The sequence below is a fragment of the Aedes albopictus genome, chromosome 2 (genome assembly GCF_035046485.1).
Source record: "Aedes albopictus strain Foshan chromosome 2, AalbF5, whole genome shotgun sequence".
Classification (NCBI taxonomy): domain Eukaryota; kingdom Metazoa; phylum Arthropoda; class Insecta; order Diptera; family Culicidae; genus Aedes; species Aedes albopictus.
This window is the reverse complement of record NC_085137.1, coordinates 210,179,393-210,188,282: the sequence shown is the minus strand read 5'-3', so window position 1 is coordinate 210,188,282 and position 8,890 is coordinate 210,179,393.

The following is an 8,890-nucleotide window of genomic DNA, read 5'->3' as shown; positions in this document are numbered from 1 at the left end:
ATCTTTGGCGGCATGCAGGAGAACGGTGTGTGGCGGCGAAAGATGAACCACGAGCTCGTTGCACTCTGAGAATGCCGAAAAAGCACGGCGAAATTAGTGTGCGCTACTGATTCGCTTGGTTCAAAAATCCTTGGAATACCGAGAGTACGATGGGCGGCTTGGGTGCTGACGGTGGATAGCTGCAACTGGGACATATAGTATTATGGCGGCAAATTATATAGATTTGAGTATGAGCGCCCTCGCAAATAAGAAAAAACAACTTGGGGAACTTACGTATTTTCGGCAGTTTTATTTTCTTCGTCTTAGGGTTTTTTGAAACCTGTTGAACTCAAAGATGACCTCGGATCCTTCCAAACCAAGCTGAGTTACATGCCCAAATTTCAGGCAATCTGACCGACAAATACGCCCCATGACGAAGAGAACAAACTTGCTGATAAAACCCTTCGTCACCTTATGTATAGACTGTTTAAGAAATTATAAATACTTTTTATTTATTGAATAAAATAAACTGTTCTGGTGATTTTTGCCAAATTCTTTCAGAATGCAACAAATTGTGCTCCTATTTTTTTATGTCCTTCCAATTGACATGATATTTTGAAGAACAGTCGATTTCTCCAACAATGAACTTCATTCGCCCAATTTGCATTGGTGTTTTTGTAATGATTTCAACATAATGTATCACAAAATACCAGTAATTGTCTTACTTTTTATTAAATTCGCTTTCATAATAAGTTGTCTAGGAAATGCGTTCATCCTGGAAAAAATCAATAAAGACGTTTGCACAACATTTTTTTCTGACATAAAATTTCTTATTTTTTAAGGTCTAAGAAGGAACATCAGAACTACCATACAGTTTCTTATCTTTTCTGAACGCATTCAGTTTGAACTATTTTATTGTTTTGGCTCATTCGACCCTTCCGATGACAAAGCTTGTCATATCATAAAAGTAATTAAGACATTCGTTTGCTTAACGTTTGTTGCTAACGTTTGAAATTTCAAATAAAATTGTTTTCATTAAGAAGATTTGTAATGATGGTTCTTGATCAAATATTCCAGTGAAAATTTCTTTTACCAATCTATAAATATCTTTTCTTATCGATACAGTAACTTTCATTGTGTTTGGAAATTGAATATTTTTTATGCGTTTTTTTCCATTATGCTACATTTTTTGACCAGTTTGTGCAGCTTCACATTTTAATCATATAATTTACTTGTACAACAACATCAACAAAGTTGGTATTATTTGCTTCGTTAGAATGTTTACTATAATAAGAGCTAACTTTTTTTGATTATTAAGCTCACATTGAAATGACAGTCTATCGTTTGTGTATTTATAATTTCTAAAACAGCTTTTGAGGAAATCGTCTTAGTGATTTTGAAAATTTTAGTGCTCAGAAAAGGCGGCAAAAGAGGATTTTTTTCGTATTTTCAATAAAATGCAGAGGGGCACCTACTATATGGAACTTGGGTTAACCCCCAAAACCACTCCCTTGCGTAAAAGTTCGCTGCCCTGGTTTAGGTATGTAAGAAAAAATGTTTTTTTATTGTTTTGCTCTCAAATAGTTGTATGAACTTTTGTGGGATTGGATTTTTTTTTTTCTCGCGCTCTGTCTAATATTGGAGAATTGCCTATGTGATTTTAGATGATTTACGTCCGTTCAAATATCAGCAAAATTAACTTTGTCAATATTGCATTTTTTACACTTATAGACGCATAAAAAAGTCTCATTTATGATATTAAAATGTACTCTGAATCACCTGTATGGTTTTACACTTTTATATCTGTAAAAACTACTGTGATATCAAATATTTTTCATCCACTCTCCCAAATATAAAAAATCACTTTATGTGGTTTTTCATGTGTAAAATTGCCTTTAGTAATAATCAAAGCTTTAGCGCCCCAGAGAAGGTGTGAAGAAACTCTTTTACGGAATTGGGAATTTGGAATTTTTCTTCCATTTTTAAGTATAAAAGTATCATTTCATTGATTTTTTCGATATTGTTGCGCATACAAAAAAAACTTCCTCCATGATATTTAAAATTTTGTTTATGCTCCAATACCTTGTCGTGAAAAAAAAGGAGCTTTAATATTTTGGAAGGCGATAGAGTCTATTATACTGTCATTAGTGACAGCTCATGTGATTTTTTTACGAAATTGTATACGGCTGAAGATATAAGAAAAGTTACCTGTGCCATTTTTTTTCGAAATGTTGTCCTTCCGCATTGATTCCTTCAAAAAATCTTAGTTTTCTTTAGAATTTTCTCCAAAGTTATCTGCAGGCTACCAGAAATAAATCTTCCCCGGAGTCCTTCCGATATTACTCCGTGGATTTCTATAAAAATTCACCAAGAATTACATTCGGAAAATCTTTCAAAGATTTCTTTTGAAAGTACTTTAGATCATCTTCATTTTATCGCTTCAGAATTTCCCTTAGAAATTCCTTCGGAGTTATCGTTAGAGGATCCTCTAGAAATTTCCCAAAAACTCCTCTAGAAAAATTTCCCATGGTTTTCCTTGAAAAATCCTCCATAGATTTTACCAGGAATCTGTACGATAAGAGATTCCTGCAGGAGTTCATACAGAGATTCCTTCAGGATTCCCTCCAGATATTGCATTACCTCAGACTTTTCTTTAAGGCATTTTCTTTAAGGATAACTCTTATGATCTCTGCACAAATATTTCTACATATTTTTTCAAAAAAATATTTGCTAGGAATTTAAACAGAAATTCCTTTATAAATAGCTCAAGAGTTGTTTCTAGGGATATTTGCAGATGCTTCACAATGCAGTTTCTTCAGGTATTTAATTTTTTTTTTTTTGAAACTCGCTCACAGATTTCTTCAGGAATACAGTGATTTTTCGGTTTTATCACGGTCAAAAAAAATTTTACCGTGATAAAAACGAAACCGTGAATTTAGTGAAACAAGACATAAATGTATTTTTTTTTTATCCAAAATCGTTTAGCTGCAAAATATATAAGTCGTAGCTTAAACTTTTTAACTATTTTGGTGGACTGGACAATGCTGTATTGATTTTATATTGATTTCGGAATGTTTTAAAACAAGTGTGATAAAAACGAAATGAAAATCGTGATATAATCGAACAGAAAACCGTGAATTTGGGCGAGTAGTGATTCAAACGACTAGTGATAAAACCAAAACGACACTGTACTTTCAGGAAATTCTCCAACAATTTCAATAAATGATTTCTCCAGGAATTTTCCTATAAATATAATTAAGAATTTACCTGGGATTTCTTCAAATGCTCTTCCGGAGAATGATTCAAAAGCATTTGTTATGGTTTCTGCAGGGATTCCATTGAAGATTTCTTCACTACTCTTGCCCCGAATGTGGAGTTTCGCTGAAGTGTACTAATACGTACTGACACTTCAGAGGAGAGTTAACGGAACTGCTCAGAATTACTTTCAGAAATTTCTGCTGGCTTTCCTTTTGAAATTCCTTTGGAAAGATATTTTTATCTCCAGAGACTTCTTCAGAATTTCAGAGATTTCTTCAGCAATTTCAGCAAGAGATTGTTTCAAAAGTTCTTCCAAAAAGTACTTCAGAAGTAAATAAAAGAAAATCGCGTTAAGTACTGTTCCTTTGAATTCCACTAAGAATTTGCATCCTTTGACAGATACGTATTTCGACCTCAACTGTAAGGTCGTCTTCAGTGTCTTGTACTTGACTTGACTCGACACTCGACAGTCGAGTCAAGTACAAGACACTGGAGACGACCTTACAGTTGAGGTCGAAATGCGTATCTGTCAAAGGATGCAAATTCTTAGTGGAATTCAAAGGAACAGTACTTAACGCGATTTTCTTTTATTTACAGATATTCCCCTAACAAGCCCAGGTTAATCATCAACTTCAGAAGTTCTTCTAAAAACTTCTTTACAAATCCTAAAGGGATTGCTTCAGAAATTCTTCCCAGGGTTTCTCCAAGATATCCTCAGTGATTTCTGCTAAAAATACTTAAAATGATTTTTTTTTCTAGAAATTGCTCTAGTGGTTCTATAAGAAAAATTTCCTGGGACGTCTTTAGAGATCCCTTGAGAATTTATTCAGACATTCCTCTAGTGATTATTCAGAAGTTCTTCCAGAAACATCACAAGAATTGCTGAAGAATTATTTGAAAATCAAGGAATTTTTAAGCAGTCCCTGTAGAATTGTCTCTAGAAATCCCATAAAAACTCCTGAAGATACCTTCTGAAATCCCTAAGAGAAATTTTTTAAATATTTTGGAGGAATTTCTGAACAAAAAATTCATGCAGCTATTTCTTAAGCTAATCTAGAAGAATATTGGAAGAAACAGGATACCCCTTTTATTTTCTGAGAAAAAAAATCAATGGAAATTTATGAAAGAAATCAGCAAGGAAAAATGCTAGAGAAACCTCAGGAAAGGTTTTTGAAAAAATCCGCAGGGAAATGCTGCAGGAATCTCTCTTAAAATAACTGCGGACATCGTAGGAAAATACAATTCAATAAATTTCTGAAGAATCCTTGGATTTCTGGATTTTCTGGAGGAATTCTGTAGATATCTCTGAAGGAGTTCTCAGAACAGATTCATATACATTTTCTTAACGAATTTTATACAAAAATACCTAAACTAGGGTCTGCGACCATTTGGGCAGGGGTACCTATTTTGAGTACGGCGAATAAGAATGAAATATCTTTGGAAACTTGGTAATTTGTTCCTTTGTCGATTTCTTAAAAATTCAGTTGTGGTTGGCTTCGACAATCAATGCGGGAACTTCATTACTTTGCCATTTATTAGAGAATTCCTTTAAGCTTTCTTTCGGAAATATCTAAGATTTTTTTTGTGATGATTCTTTTGGAAATTTCGTTGGAAATTTGACTTTGACAGTTTCTTTGATATTTTATCCGAAATTCGTTGGAAATTCGGTAGAAATTTTCTTATCCAATTTATTCGGATATGCCTTATGAATTTTTCACAAAAGTTTCTAAAATGTTTCTGTTGGCAATCCATTTGATCATTCCATTGTCAATTTCATTGCGTGCAAGGATATTTAAACGAAAATTCTTTCGATAATTTCTGCGACAATTTAAAAGAAAACTACCTTTGAAATTTTCTATTGCAATCTATTTGGAAATTTGATAGCGATATGCTTCGGCAAATAAATATGGAATTTCTATAAAAACTTGTAAGAGTTATTGTTCGTTTTTTATTTTTCTAAAATTTTATTAGAAATTTACCCATGCAATTTATTTGTACATTCGTTTTAATTTACTTTTTGAGATTAAATCTTTTGAAAATTTCTTTGGCAATTTCATTGGTTGGGAATTCAATTTAAATTACCTGCGGCAAATTATTTGTAAGTTCTTTTGGGAGTTCGTTCGTAAACTTGTAAAAAATAATTTACAAGTTCTTTGATAATTGGGTTATTTAAAGATAAAAAATATTGCTATTGCCTACAGCTTAATCGAAAGAACAAATATTTATTTTTATGAGCATAAATCATTTCATTCGCACATTGTTTCGATAGTCAAATGAATGAAACAGTTTTAATTTTCGTGGATAGAATGACAGTTCATCGATAGAATGTCAACTCGTCTAAACAAAAAAAACTATCAAACTTTGAAAAAAATGATTGATTTTTTTATTTCAAATAATTTCTAGGTGAAGATTCAGATTATGCGACAATATTCAAATCGTAGAAGAACCCATGGAATTTCATGCATGATTTCTCTTTACAACAAATTATGGATTTTTTTTCCGGAATTTGGCATTTTATGTAAATATATTTATTTATTTATTTGCCGACTTTAGTTAGAAAAACTACACAGACCGATACTTAATCCTATTTTTAAACTCTATTCTACTAACATTAAAATCAAATTCGTCATAAACAGTATTAAATAATTCACAAGACCTGTCCAGAGGATTATTACGTCCATAATCAGTTCTATGTCCGGGAATCCACAAAAGGCTAGCAACGCGGAGTTGTCGGTTGGGTGCACTGAAACTGATTCTTTGGAGCAAGCAGCTACAGTCGATTGGTCAGCATGTCAAAAATAAACATTCTCCGCAGGAAAGTTTGTCGTTCCGTTAGAGTCTGCAGTCCAATTAGAGCGCACCTGTGTTCATACGGTGGTAGGTTTCGGGCATCAATCCAGGGCAGTCGGCGTAATGCAAATCGGACGAACCGTTTCTGAACATTTTCGATTCGTAGTTCGTGAACACCGCGATACGGGGCCCAGATTTGAACTCCATATTCAAGGCCGCTGCGAACCAGCGAACAATACAATGCTTTTAGAGCGTAGATGTCATCGAAATCAGCGGTATTACGGCGCAAGAATCCAAGCATTGAATTGGCCTTGGCAATGGTCTTGGAAATGTGCTTATTAAACTTCAGTTTGCTATCTAGAGTTATTCCAAGGTCCTTAATGGAGTAAACTCTCTGCAGCATCGCAGAGTCCATCGAGTACTCAAACCGTATCGGTTCATGCTTTCGGGTGTAGGTGATGACTTTGCATTTTGATGGATTTGTCTGCATTCCATTCATTCGACACCACGATGTCAATCTGTCAATATCAGACTGAAGAGCACAGCAATCCAGCACTGATTTGACTATACGATAAATTTTTAGGTCATCAGCATACAATAGCTTGCAGGAACACAAATGGTCACACACGTCATTTATAAATAGAATGAAAATTAGAGGCCCTAAGAGGCTTCCTTGTGGTAGAGTAAAGTGGGGCAAAAGTTCGAGTGGGGCAAGAGTTTCTTTTGAAGCTTTTGAGCGCAATTCAAATTATTTCTTTCGGGTGTCAAGGTTGTTCGAAACCTTTTTGAAAAAGAGTCTTTCACTCCAAAAATTATGAAAATTGATCAATATTTCGAAAAGTTATGACAAAATGTTGATTTTTGATCAAAAAAATGTAATTTGCGATGGTCCTTCCAACGCATGGATTGGAATTGTAATGAAATTGAACTCGGTCTTTTATTTTGGGGCGTAACTAGGTATATTTTGAAGATGCTTTAGCATGTATAACTTTTTGCAAAAAAGATTTGGAAATCATATTTTACCCATAGTGGGGCAAAAGTTCGAATTGTGGGGCAAAAGTTCGAGTCATGTGGCAACTTCAGGTAAAAACCTAAAATTGTGTATAATGTACATATTATCTCTATAAATTATGGAATTAGTGAGAAAATGCGATCAAAGTTGAAAAAAATTGTTGTTTTATCTAAATTTGGCGGAAAACTACTAATTTTTGGTGTAGTAAATTTAATCCTGATTTGGGTAAAATCCAGATCGAACTTTAAAGTGTATTCCAGTTCCAACATCAAATATTAATTGGTTTCAATTATTTCTATTACCAAAGTGTCAAAATAGTGTGCTACGGTTAGCGAAATTCCACACGCACTAGATTCGAACTTTTGCCCCAGTGGTGGGGCAAGAGTTCGAAAAAGACGCACACATACAAAAGGTGTTGTAACTCAAAATTGAAAAGACATTTAGCGTAACTTTGTTCAGCAAAATTTTAGCCCATGGATGGTAGAATCACCACACGGTATTCATTTATTTTTATTTGCTTCGACTTTTTCAAAAAAATTGAATTTTCAACTAGGGTCGAACTTTTGCCCCACCTTACTCTACACCCGAAGGAATATCAAAAACGTCGGATCTGGTATTGCGGATCTTGACAAAGGTCTTTCTGGAGGACAAATACGAATCAATCCAGGTGACTATCCATGAAGGAAGCCCTAGTTTGCTCAGCTTTGCGACGGCGAGATCGTGTGAAACCTTGTCAAAAGCCTTGGAGAAGTCAACATAAATAGCATCAACTTGATGCCGCTTCTCGATGGTGTTGGTAGCGGTGCTGGTGAATGCCATTAAGTTCGATATGGTCGAGCGTTTTTTCACGAATCCATGCTGAAATTTCGATATCGCAGGTTGAACTACTGGGTACACCAATTCATGTAGTAGACCTTCCAAAACTTTGGCCAAGCAGTTCAGAATCGAGAGTAAAAATTTAAGCCATTAACTTCGGTAATTGGTAGTTAAGTATTTCTTAAATAATTCTGGCGCTGAAAAGGTGCTGTTATTTCTGTGCAGATTCGACCTATTCAAATCGAATGCCAAAATTGTTTTAGGCACATGCGGGCAAAGCCACAACTTTATCCAAAACAGCCCAAATTTGCGTACTATTTACCCGAATAAGTATTACGAACTTTGACACTGCCCAATTATTGTCAATTAGTGTGACATTTCTTGAATAAATGATCAAGAAATATGTTGCACTGTGCTTGGGGGCATCTGGGGTAATATGCACTGTCGAGACAAACCCTTGATTTTTCAGGAATTATCGGTTTTGGAGCTTTGAAACCTTGTCAGTCTAATAGAACGCCCTTATAAAAGAGCACCTGGAAAATTTTACATATATGCGTTACGTAATTAGTGAGAAAAATGAATAAAATCAAAAAGCAGGTTTCTGATGTAATTTTCCCGATCGTTTGTCGGACGATTTGATGGTGAAAACAGACCAAATACCTTAAGCTGTTGTATTCATTAAGTTAATTGAGGGTAATACTAAGCGTAAGAAGAAAAACTTAAACAGTAATGTACGCGAATTATATATTTTAAACAATTTTATTTTTTACTCTTGGTTGTGGCAATATGCACTCCATGTGATGGGGCAAAACGCCCCTATAGAAAACAAGCTGTAATAATATCTATGATTGCTTTGTAAGTAATCGCAAACGAAATTGAGCTATTATTCGTCTTAAAACCTCAGAAAACATGCATTTTCTCTAAAAAGGGAAAAGATTTATAAACTCGACAGTGCATTTTGCCCAATATTGTGGTGCATTTTACCCCGAGCATGGGTGCATACTGCCCCGCATACATATACGAAGCCGTAATGGT